General features: G+C 44.3%; 1 protein-coding gene across 1 annotated transcript in view; it reads left to right on the top strand.

Moving 5' to 3' along the window:
• Positions 1 to 13,227, top strand: part of LOC111142967 (G protein subunit gamma 12) — a 130,451-nt gene that overhangs the window by 44,819 nt on the left and 72,405 nt on the right. The window contains exon 2 of the mRNA XM_022496324.1: positions 6,766 to 6,818. The gene's annotated coding sequence lies outside the window, so the exon portion shown is untranslated. The remainder of the gene's footprint in view (positions 1 to 6,765; positions 6,819 to 13,227) is intronic.

Here is a 13,227-nt window from a genome sequence, read left to right as displayed (position 1 = left end):
TTCCCTATGACCCTGCAGTTGCAGGGTCATAGGGAAGCTCTATTTTTAATTTCTTAAGGAATCTCCACACTGTTTTCCAAAGTGGCTGCACCAGCTTGCATTCCCACCAACAGTATAAGATGGTTCCCCTTTCTCTACATCCTCTCCAACACTTGTTGTTTACTGTCTTGTTAATTTTGGCCATTCTAACTGGTCTAAGGTGGTATCTCAATGTGGTTTTGATTTAAATTTCCTGGATGGCTAATGATAATGAACATGTTTTCATGTGTCTGTTAGCCATTTGTATGTCTTCTTTGGAGAAGTGTCTGTTCATGTCTTCTGTCCATTTTTTGATGTGATTATCTGTTTTGTGGGTGTTGAATTTAAGAAATTCTTTATAGATCCTGGATATCAGCCCTTTGTCTGTAGTGTCATTTGCAAATATCTTCCCCTATTCTGTGGGTTGCCTCTTTGTTTTGTTGGCTTTCCTTTGCTGTGCAGAAGCTTTTGATCTTGATGAAGTCCCAGAAGTTCATTTTCGCTTTTGTTTTCTTTGCTTTTGGAGACGTGTCTTGAAAGAAGTTGCTGTGGCCAATGTTGAATAGGTTACTGCCTATGTTCTTCTCTAGGATTTTGATAGATTCCTGGCTCACATTGAGGTCTTTTATCCATTTCGAGTTTATCTTTGTGTATGGTGTAAGAGAATGGCCAAGTTTCATTCTTCTACACATAGCTGTCCAATTTTCCCAGCACCATTTATTCAAGAGACTGTCTTTTTTCCACTGTGTATTTTTTCCTGCTTTGTCGAAGATTATTTGACCATAGAGTTGTAGGTCCATATCTGGACTCTCTACTCTGTTCCACTGGTCTATGTGTCTGTTTTTGTGCCAGTACCATGCTGTCTTGGTGATCACAGCTTTGTAGTAAAGCTTGAAATCAGGCAATGTGATGCCCCCAGCTTTGTTTCTTTTTCAACATTTCCTTAGCAATTCAGGGTCTTTTCTGGTTCCATACAAATTTTAGGATTGTTTGTTCTAGCACTTTGAAAAATGCTGGCAGAATTTTGATCAGGATGGCCTTGAAAATATAGATTGCTCTGGGCAGTATAGACATTTTAACAATGTTTATTCTCCCAATCCATGAATTCAGTAATGTGGCAGGATACTAAACCAATATGATTTCAATGAGAAATGAGTTGCTTTCTTATACACTAACAATGAAGATACAGAAAGGGAAATTAGAAAATCGATTCCATTTACTATAGCACCAAGAACCATAAGATACCTGGGAATAAACCTAACCAAAGAGGTAAAGGATCTATACTCGAGGAACTACAGAACATTCATGAAAGAAATTAAAGAAGACACAAAAAGATGGAAAACATCCCATGCCATGCATCTTCTAGTAATACAAATTTCTGTTCTAGACTCAAAACGCAGGGTATATTTTCCCGCACCTTTGTGGAATATGTGCCTTTTATGCCTACAGTAGGGCCTTTTATATGCTTTGAAGGCCTTTTCATTTGTATTTTGCCTTTGGAGATAATATCCCGTCAGAATTTGCAAGTGAAATCATAACAGACCTGACTAGGGTACAGTGGAGATGTTTTGAGAGCTGCAAACATTCTCCATGATGTTTCTCAATATAGTTCATTCAGGGTCACTCCCCATTTTATAGGTGAGGAAATGGAGGCACATGACAGCTGGAAACCAGGCCTATAAATCTAGTGTTTACCCCACTCTCCCACAGTGCTGTCATATGTATTTTCTACAGAATTAATGTAAGACTTGAAATAAATCTGATCAGATTCCAATGGCTGTTTAAGATTAAAGATCTCCCATGGCTGTAATTTTGTATTTTATGATTGCAGTAAATGTTATAGTGGTGAAGGGAGTCTAGCGAGGTATTGTATGCATTTTAGACAATTCCTATTGAGTGGAACTTTTTTTTTTTTTTAAGATTTATTATTTGAGAGAGAGCATGTGTGTGAGTCCAAGGTGGGGCAGAGGGAAAAGCAACCCCACCCTGAGCACGGAGCTCCATGGGCCTCAGGGCTCCATCCCAGAACCCTGACACCATACCCTGAGCAGAAGTCAGACTCTTAACCAACTAAGCCACACAGGCACCCTCAAATGGAGCTTTTTATAATGGTGGAAGTAATCTACACTGTGCTGTTCAGTACAGTAGCCATTTCTTTGTCTACTTGATTACTTGAAATATGGTTGGTGTGACTGGGGAAATGAATTTTTAATTGTGCTTAATTTAAGTTTCAATTCCGACACATGCTAGCAGCTGTTGTATTTAAGAGCAACAGTTCTGGACTCCTTAATGTTTTCTTGAGATTGCCACCTGAATATCTCAAAGTTAACAAGGGCAAATCAGAATTCTTTTCTTAAAATAAAGATTATTTTAGAGAGTGTGTATGTGAGTGGGGGAAAGGGGCAGAGGGAGAGAATCTTCAAGCAGACTCCCCGCTGAGCAAGGAGCTCTAGGCAAGGCTCCATCCAGGACCCATGAGATCATGACCTGAGCAGAAACCAAGAGTCAGACGCCTAATGAACTGAGCCACCCAGGTACCCTGGCCAAATCAGAATTCTGGACTTTCTTTCCTCCCACAAACTGTTTGTCCCTCAGAGAAGCTACCATTGACCCAGTTGCTTGAGCCAAAACCTTGGTGTCATCTAGACCCGTTCCTCTCCCTCACCTCTCACATCCACTTCATCAGCAGGTCCTAATTATTTTACTTCCAGAACCTATCCTGAATCCATTTACTTCTTTCCATCCCAACTGCTACCATCCTGTGCCAAGGTACCATCATATCTCACCTAAACACGTGAATGGCCGCGTAACCGGTCACCACTGATCCGTTCATCCACTGTCGCCTCTTCCAGCTTGTCCATACAGCTGCCAGAGAGACACTTAAATTCTTCAGTAGGCCCCATCACTCCATGGTTATATGGGAAAATTTATAGAACTTGTCACTGTTTGAAGTTATCTTCTTGGCATTTGCAAGGGACTTCTTTGCATATGTGTTTGTTTTCTGCCTCCCGTTCTGGTGGGAGGGTCCCTGTATCAGGAACCTTGTTTACCTCATTCAGTGCTCTGTCTCCAGCAGTACAACCATGCCTCGCACAGAATTTGCACTCTGTCAGCCTCTCAGTAACAATTACATTTATGTTTATTGTGGAAGAAGAGGAGCTAGGAAGAGTCAAAACACAATCGGTTGTTACTAGTTTGGTTGTTAATAACTGAGATAATGCTGATGTCCATAAATACGGGCCGTTGGTGGTGTCTTTCATGTTGCAGTAGGAAAGGTGGGTGTTATGGCTGATTGCCTTTATCTGCGAGTGGTAGGCTGGGCCACCGTCCTGATGCCACCTCTGACATGTGTGACAAAGCGCTCTTTCTCTCCCTAGAGGTCTGTGTATGTCCCAGATCTTGAAACTTTTGTCTTTCCCACTGTTAGAGAAAGAGAGGAATGTCCTCCTCCAAGGCCACTTTTTATATCCCTCCGAGGGGAGTTTACATAGTGTTGGAAAGAATCATATCATCGAATTGCAGGGTACAGAATGGCAAGGCATGACTGGACAGCAAAAGGGGATTTGCAACATGAGACTTTTACTTAAAACAGTATTTGGAATATACTCATATTGAGTTACTTGAAACCAAATAAACCTTAAGAAGGAGGTCTTTGTGTCCTTTTTTTTTTTTTTTTTTTTTAACCTGAATATCCTATCTTTTTAAAGGAAAGTATCTTTTCTGGCATTCCTTTATAATGGTCATCCAAGGCTTTCGGGGGCATGTTATTACTTAGATCCTTGTGCAAAGTTAAGGGAAGCTGAAGACCTTGTTGGAGGCTTGATTGAGTTGGCCAAGATCTGAGTTTCCTCTGTTAAGGAGATGACCACCCCTCTCACTGGCTGGATTTAAAAGACGAAGTTAAAACTTGCTTTTTGCTTCATTAAAGGACATATTTGGAGACTCTTTATCCCAGTGTGTTTTTATTCACAGTCTGGCTCTGCCACTTACGAGCTGGGTGACCTTAGGCTGCTGACTTCTCTGTCTCAGTTTGCTCATCTACGAAATGGGGTCATAAAAGAACCTATCCTATATGGTTACTGAGTAGATTAAAGGAACATGCAAAACACTTGGAACAGTGCCTGGCCCACAACTCCTTAAAAACTAGCTTTAATTATTACCAGTAGTAGTAGTAGTAGTAGTAGTAGGTATTTCTCAGTTGAACTGAGTGACCCCTGGCCATGACTACAGAGAGAGTTGTCCCTAAGTCAGCCAAAGGGTTTCACAAAGGCTTCCCAGGGAAGGTGACTTCTGAACTGAGACCTACAGATAGGCTGATAGAGTAGAGAAAGGGTGTGTTTGACAGAACAGAATATGCAAAGGCACGGAAGAGTGAGTGAGTGGCATTTAGGGACCTGTAAACAGGTCTGTGTGGCTAAAGGACAAGATATCTGTGTGCTCAGACACAAGACCACTGTGGCTTTTGAGTGCGCTGAGGAGGTTGGATTTCATCCTAGAACCCAGAGGAGGCCACTGAAGGACTTCCAGCAGATTTGGTCTCAGCCTGTGAGAGCAGGTGGCAGCCTCCCGCACTGGCCTCAGCCCAAGGCCTGTTGATTCTAAACAGTGTCACTGACCCACCTCCTTTCCTACTGTTTGGGCATGGAGTTCACATGTGTGGATCTTGTTTTCCTCATTAGGTGTGATTTCTTTGGGGACCATGGATTAAATAAAAAGGATGTGTTTTCTGAATTCCTTCCTACTGGATTCATCCTCTCTTCCTCCCCACTCCTGTTAAGACAGATACAGAGGTGTCCACCTTGTAGACCCCTTTGAGAATCTGATGAAAGTGATGGACCCTTCACTCAGAAAAATCATGAAGACAAGATTTTCTGAAGACTGACACCCCTCCCCACCACCATTAACCCCATACTGTACTCCTAGGCCTAGGCCTGACCACAGGCCTGCTTGTGGTGGTTTTGCTCTCACTCCACGTTGTTTTTATTTTAATTTGCTAGCACAACCCATAACCCCTCCATCTGCCATCACTGCTATTATCTGACCATGTATCATGAGAGCAGCCTTGAATCACTTGGTGGTTATAATTAAAAACTGAAAGCAATTACCTTATTTTGAGCCATTCACACTTAATTGAGAGTCCAGTGGCTAAGGACATGAGTCTGGAGGCAGACTACCTGGATTAGAATCCCAGCTCTGTTGGGCGTATGGGTGGTGCCGTCAGTTGAGTGCTCAACTCTTGGTTTTGGCCCAGGTGGTGATCTCAGGGTCATGGGATCAAGCCCCACATCTGGCTCTGAGCTCAGTGGGGAGTCTGCCTGAGATTCTCACCCTCTCCCTCTGCCCCCAGCTCCGTGCTCATGTGCTCTCTCCCTCTCTTACGTAAATAAATTCTTAAAAAAAAAAAAACCAGAAAACTTTGTATAAAAAAAAAGAAAGAAAGAAAGAATCCAGGTGCCTGGGTGGCTCAGTCGTTAAGCATCTGCCTTTGCTCAGATCATGATCCCAGGATCCTGGGATTGAGCCTGACACTTGGGCTCCCTGCTCGGCAGGAAGCCTGCTCCTCCCTCTCCCTCTGCTGCTCCCCTGCTTGTGTTCCCTCTCTCACTGTGTCTCTCTCTGTCAAATAAATAAATAAAATCTTAAAAAAAAAAAAAAAGAATCTCTGCTCTGTCACCATCTTATAACCTTGAGTAAGTTACTTAACCTCTCCATGCCTCAGTTTCCTCTTTACTAAATGGGAATGATAATACACTTACCTCATAAAGTTATTGTGAGGATTAATTGAAGTAGTTGCCAAAAATAGTTCCTGGCACTAGTAAGTGCTATATAAATATTTGCTATTATAATGTGATTATTTCTAGTAAAATGACATCATGAATGGGGTAATGATGGATTACTAGGAACAGGAAAATAGATGAATAAAATCTCCGTATGCATTGGACTGACTTTACCAGTACCTGCAAAGGCCAAGATTGGATTCCTTCGGTGTCGGTGTGGCTACCAGCCAACATGGCTATTGATTACTTGAAATATGGCTAGTCTGGGTTGTGAGATACTGGATCTTGAAGATTGAGTATGAAAAAAAGCATGTGAAATGTCTCATTAGTGATTTTTCTGTTCTTTATATGTTGAAATGATAATTTTCTGAGTCAACTCATCTAAACATTAAAATTACATCCACTTCTTTTTGCCTTTTCAATGTGGTTGCTCAAAAATATAAAATTGTATCTATGGCTCGTGGTCTAGTACTGTTGAGCGGCACTGCCTTAGGCTCCCCTTACTGATAAAACAAGAATTGGGGGTTATTTGTGATCAGGTGGCCACTATCAGGAAGCCTTGTATCCTCTTCCCATTGGTCTTCAGGTTGTGCTAGACCATCTGTCTTTTCATGGGTTCCATAAAGGGAGCCATGGCTTGGTCCCAGCAGGAGTGCTGAGGGACCAAGGCAAGAACAACAACCAAGGAGGCTTCCTCTGACTTGGAGGGGTTTGGACGAAAACACTACCGTTTATACTACTGGCTTCAGACTTCCAGCACTCTCTGAAGTAAATGAGAGAGTGCTCTCTATTCAGGAAGTTGAAATACGTAGGCAAAAATCTCTCCCTGTTCCATCAGGAGCCAGAAAAAGCTTTGCTAATCTTTAACTAAAAGAATAAATTCGCAACATCATGGCGATTCCTTGGGACCAAAAGCACACCCTTCCTGAGTGTGATTTACTTACAGAGTGTTTGCTTAATTCCATTTCAGATTCATTCCACCACTTACAACCTGAAAACGGTGGGCCCCCGGAAGTCTTACTGGTAAGTTCTCTTTCAGTTTTAAAACAATGTGACTGTTCAACATTATTTTTGAAATGATGTTTCATGCTTCTAAGTTAGATACATCCCTACCAGTGCTATGATTAGATGATGTCTGTTTAGTCACGCTTTTTTTTTTCCCTCTCTGAAATGATTTAAGATGTCTCCAAGCCTTAAAAAAAAAAAAAAAAAAAAAAAAAATCAGTCCATGTTCCTTTGCTAAGACCATGGTCGGGGAAAAGATCTATGATTACATGCCAAATACTATTAAAATAAAACTTTTTCGTGTTCTTGCAGTGAAACTATTTCCAGGCCCCTGTTGATGGTCTGCTTGTATCAGGCAGTATCCAAAACAACAAAGTGTTATTTCAGCCAAGGAATTCAGACAGTGCCTTGCAGTGTGTTGTATTGAAAATTGGCTCACAGCTATAATGTATTAGCTTTCTTCTTGCTGTAATTTTCCTCTCCTCTCTCTTTGAACCTAAATGTGATTGTTGGGACATAACGGTTATGCAGTGGCAGAAAAGTGACTTTAGAGTTAGGAAAATAATATACTTTTTAAGTGAGAAAGTTTCTGGGGCTTCGTGTAGCATCACTGCCTCGTGCTGAAGCGATACCATCATTTGCAGTGTGTAGCAGTTAGCTTTTGCTGCATAAGGAATCACCCCCAAACACACTACCAGAGATCTGAACCAAAATTTCCCGACTCAAAATAACAATCATGTCTTTATCCTACAATGTTGTGGATTGGCAGTTTGAGCTCTGCATCATGATTCTTCTGGTCTCTGCTGGGACCACTCCTGTCTCTCCAGTCAGCCTCAGGTCCAGGTCAGTTAGGCCTTGTTTCTGAGGGTCACCTGGCTGGTAGCAGATGACAGTGACTCTAAGATGTGTGTCTCACCATCCTTTAGGCGACCCTGAGCATCTCCCATGCAGTTGGGCAGGTACCAGCTGAAAGCAGGAGTGTCTGGAGTCTGAGACTCAGATGTGGCACAACGTTGCTTCCATCACGTTCTGTCGGCTAACGCAAGCTATATGGCCAGGCTGGATTCAAGAGGCAACAGATACAAAGTAGCTCCTTAGTAGAGGAGCTACCGAATTGCACTGTGGGAAACCCGGGTACAGGGAGGGGAAGGACTGTGGCCACATTTATGGTCCTGTCCTGCAGTGTTTTTGAGTCACATGAAAAAAGAAGGTCATGGAGTGAGGGCTCAGATCCACACCCATCCCGTAGCCCACCGCCCTCTCCCCCCATCCTGATTGCTGGGCCCTGGCACTGCCACCTGGCATCTCACTTGAGCAGACTCCGAGGTGGTCTTGCCAGTGCCAGGATGCCCACGCTCCAACCCTCCTCCGTTCACCGCCACCACACGGTCATCCTTTGGCTCATCCCTCAGGCTGTCACGCCTTTGTCAGTGTCTCAAATCATCCGCAGCACCGGCCTTGACTCCTCTCTCTGGCCTTCTCCACATCCTTCCTCTGGCCTGACCCTCTCTCACTCACCTCCCACTACTCCTTTTATTCCAGTCAGACTGGTCCGTTAGCATTTTTCTCGAGGATACCTCCTGCTGCTCACCCCTTCCCTCCTTGGAAACCCTTTGCATTCTGCAGGACCCACTAGAATTTTCCCTTCTCTGTGATCGGGCCTTCCCTGCCTGTGTGTGCTGTCTGAGACCTGCCCTGCTCTGAACTGCTTCAAAGCCAAACGCTGTTGTGTGGTTCACTCTCCTCACCTTGGCCCGTCTGCCTTCTCCAGTGCTCTGTCCGGGCTCCCTTTGAACCTGAATGTGATTGTGGGGAGGGAACAGTTACGCAGTGGTAGAAAACTAACTTTACCGAGCAGACGGCTACCCAGGCCTTCTTCGAGGGACCCCGCACAGACAGCTGAGAGGATAGCAGCTGCTTAGCCAACCAGGAGGCAGCACGGACCCTGTGCTTGGTCGTCCCTCAGCAGGGTCGCATGAGGCACCTGTTAAAATACAAGCTCACAGCCCCTTCCCCTGGGCCATCCCCATTTATTAGGTCTGGGGTGGACCCCTGGAATCTTTAAGTGCTCAGATGATTCTCATGTGATTGCTATGCAGTTGGCAACCACTCGTTATAGAAAGAATAAGACATTTATAGGAGACCTGGTTGGAGCCCTGACCCTTCTGCTTCTGCACTCAACCTAGTAGAGCTCCAGTTTCTCCATCTGTAAAATGAGAATAATGTTTCACTTAATGGCCTACCAAGAAGATCTAAAAGGATGATGTATGTGCAAGAGATCTGTGAACCATAAAAGATAATGAAAATGCATTATGGATTATGGATCTGTGGCTGGCCACTATGCAGAAAGGGGCAGTGACGTTCACGGTGGTGGTCATGGTGGTGAGAGAAGAATAGGCAGGGAGTCATCGAAGGGTAGTCATGGTGGGATCAGTAACAACAACAGTAGTCATCGTTGGTGTCAGCTGTGTTTTTGAGTGCTGACTCTGTGCCAGGCACTGCGCTAACACTTTACATAGACTTCTTTGAGATTTACAAGAAGATTCTCCCCTCTACCCCCCACCCCCGTTCAGTTGCATCTCTACCATCATTCCAGCCTATTCCACCATTAGTGACTGAGTCCTTTGGGTTTTTACCTTCTTCAGAAAACCTGGTTAAAATGTGCTCATCCCTGTGAGAAGGAATGCTACCACCCGTGGACAGCCTGTCATTGTCCAGTACCAGGTCCTGTAGAAGTGTGAGCTGCTTCGATTTGGTGGGAGGAGGTGGAAAAGGGAAGCAAGCAGTAGTCCTAAAGAGAAAGTAGGTGTGGAATGCACAGGAACGGGCCAGAGGGCACCAGATGCCCGAGGAAGGATGGGGTGGCGGGAGCTATGCAGGCATGAGGGTGGGAAGAGGTGGGGGGAGGACCAAGCCATGTGCTGACAGTTAGGCTCAGGGCTGTTCCTGGTCCAAGGCCACCACCTTCTCGGCCTGCTCACCTGGGGCTGACCCGTAAGAGCTGCTCCAACTGGCAGCCTTTGTAAAACCATCTTCCTTTCACTGTCCATTTGTTTTACAGTGTTTTGATTGCCGATGCTCTAATATACATGCTTGTCTCCTTTCAAAGAGCTTTGAGGTGGCTTTTATTTTATTTTATTTATTTATTTTTGATGCAAAAATAAATTTTTATTTTTTAAAAGATTTCATTTATCTAATTGAGAGAGAGTGAGAGGGGGAGGGGAGAATCTGAAGCAAACTCTGCACGAACACAAAGCCTGGCATGTAGGTCGATCCCACAGGCGCGAGATTGAGCCAAAACCGAGAGTCAGACACTTAACTGACTGAGCCACCCAGGTGCCCCGAGGTGACTTTTAAATACACATATAATATAATGAGACCCACAAAATTAAGGAAGGCAGGAAATTTGTAGGGGAAAGAAATGTAGGGGAAATTTTAGATAAGGTTGGGCCCCCAGTGCGGAAGTGAGAGCCCATACATGAGCTGTGAGGTTCCCCCAGTCTTGCCTTGGAGCTTCTGGGTGGTCGTTCCCAGAAAGAACCCAGCTCAGGTAACAGTGCAGAGTGGCAGGAGGATACAGGCATGCTAGTTACTCAGAAGAGGTTATGACTTAGAGTAATTTCTCCACAGTGGTTACAAAGAGGAGACCACATAAGGTTGTGAACAACATCCCCATAACAAATAGAATAGTGAGGACTATCCTGGGTATAGGTGAATGATGTAACCCCCGGGTGAAGTCCAAGAAATGCCCTTCCTGTCCAGGTGTGCACTTAATCCAAGAATAAACTCTAATGGTTTCAGCTGGAATCTCAAATACATGTATTTGTGCCCCACCCCCACCCCATATCAGACTTCACAGATTGTCAAGGTTCTTGATGTGAGCCTGGGCATCTGGCTGTAGACCAAATTTGGCACAGGAGTTGAAAGTGACTTACCATCCCTATTCTAAAAGAATAATAAACAGCTTCCGAAAGGACTCTGTGAATATTATTTCTCCCCAGTCTCAAATCATCACACCCTGACTCCATCTGCGGAGTGGATTTGGGCTCCAGAGAAATTGCATCGATCATGTCCATTGTGACCTGTTCATCCTCTTTCCTTGCTCCACAAGTGTGTCTCCTTCTGCTTTGAGCCCCCTGGCTCTAGGTCACTTCTGATACTGGAGTGTTCAGGTGAGAACCAGGGCAGTTGGAGAACCTCACGGGAATAGGAATAGTAGCCTGTAAGTATTTGCTTGCTGTTAACAAACGATAACCTGGGCTAGCCTGGGTGACTGTTGTGTGCTTCTAGGACTTTCTTCTTCAGGACAGAAACTTTGATATTTATTGCAAGAAGTAGGGTCTGGTTGGTGGCAGCACTGGAAAAAGAATTGTCAGGGGCAGAATATCATGTGAAAGTAAGGTTAAGCCTAGACTTTTTGTAGGATATTGCAGGATGAAAACCCTTTAATTCAGTAGGGATCATTGTCAGAGAGCAGCCTAGATTTCCACAAGTACTACCAATGAATGGGAACTTCCTTTTGGGCTTTATTTTCATTTAGGCCAGGCTTATTTGTTATTTTATTATTATTGTTATTTATGATTGTTGTTATTTTGTGTGCAAGTAACAGAAATCCAATTTCAACTAGTTTCTTGACTTACATGAATAAGATGTCTGTACTGGAATGGACTTCAGGTAGAGCTGTATCCAGGAGTTCAGAAGATATCATCAAGCCATTATCTTTCACTCCCTCCATCTTTTTTTTAAAGATTTTATTTGTTTATTTGACAGAGAGAGATCACAAGTAGGCAGAGCAGCAGGCAGAGAGAGGGGGAAAGCAGGCTCCCTGCTGAGCAGAGAGCCCGATGTGTGGCTCGATCCCAGGACCTGAGATCATGACCTGAGCTGAAGGCAGAGGCTTAACCCACTGAGTCACAGAGGTGCCCCACTCCCTCCAACTTTTGGCTTAGTTCAGTGCTGTCAACTTCATTCACAGGCAAGCTCTTCCCATACCATGGTGCCAGAGATAGCCATCAGTGTTATATGGCCATCATCCTCACAGCTGTGGATCTGAGTGAAAGGAGACTGCCTTCTTGCCATTGTTCTCACAATACCAAGGAGGAATCTTAGCTGGCCCAGTTTGGATTCCCTTCCTGAATCAACTTGGCCAGAAGTACACAGAAGACAGTAAGCAGTATCTGGCCAGGTTTTGTTCATATGGCCTTGAGAGAGGTGAATCCCACCATAATCCCATAGAATGGGGTCCCTACAAAAGAAGGAAGAATTTAGTTAACAGAAGAGGGAAGTAAGAAAATGCTGAGCAGATAAAACTTTTGGGTACCAGAGTCCACTGATTTAGAAATTCTGAATCAGGGGATCCACTGAACTGGGAAGGTTTAAAATTAGATTTAGCTTCAATCACATTGACTACCTATTCCAGGGTAGGTATCATGATCATGACTAGCAACAACGAGCATATGGAGAGGTGAAGGATGGGTGACCCCGCCGTGGGATCAGGTAGGCAGCTTCGGGGCTACGGATCTCCTATCGTATCCCCAGAATCTAGAGGAGTGACTTTTAACCTGGAGACAGGGAATGGGCTCCTCTGTAATCCATTGAATGAATCAGTGAATGGGCGTCTCTAATTATTTGTAAAATTGTGTGTATGTACTTTTTCTTTTCTTTTTTACTGGAAAAAGGGATTCTGTTTCCCTCATTGTCTTGGAGGACTTCATGGTCCCCTACTGTTTGAGAGCCATTGCTCAGGCTTACTTAAATTGTTTCAGATTTGGCCAGCTTAATCTTGTGCATTTGTTTCTTGGCTTGGCTCAGCTAATAAAGTTTAGTGTCCATGATACACATAGTTCCCTACGGAAGGGACACGGTGATGTCAGTGGCTGAGTATGTTTCATTAAATTGCATGTTGAGGTTTTTAGGCATATGTAAACTTTTTACAGCCAGTTACCAAAATGCTGACTGTGGTGCCAGGCTCTGTGCTAAGTGCTTTACCTGCATTATCTGAACCACTTATTTCTACCCAGGACTATACTTCTGTGAACCTCGGGTCTGTTATGGAAGCACTGACTAGAACCAGCTCCTCCCGGCTGCCTCTCTGAGAACATGGGATACAAACTCTGTGTTTTTCCTCTTCCCCACATCAGTTGCTGTGGGTCTTCCTCTCCCCATCTTTCCACCCACAGGTGATAGAGTCATAGAATCCCAGAGTTGGAAGAGACTGCTCAGATCATGCTATTCAGTGGTTTTCAAGCCCTGCCCTTTGGTTTTCCAGTTTCGGGACTCGCAGGAGGGAAGTCTGGGCAGAACCCAAGCTCCTGCCCTGCTTCAGCCACCAGTGTCTGCTGAAAACCACTCATCTGTGACAGTAAGAAGGGCTCGGGATTAGATGTCAGACTTGAGGTTGAGTCCAGGCTGCTGCTTTACTTACCTA

The sequence above is a fragment of the Enhydra lutris genome, unplaced genomic scaffold (assembly GCF_002288905.1).
Source record: "Enhydra lutris kenyoni isolate GAN:26980312 unplaced genomic scaffold, ASM228890v2 scaffoldscaffold9, whole genome shotgun sequence".
NCBI classification, from domain to species: Eukaryota; Metazoa; Chordata; class Mammalia; order Carnivora; family Mustelidae; genus Enhydra; species Enhydra lutris.
This window is presented reverse-complemented; position numbering and strand designations above follow the sequence as displayed.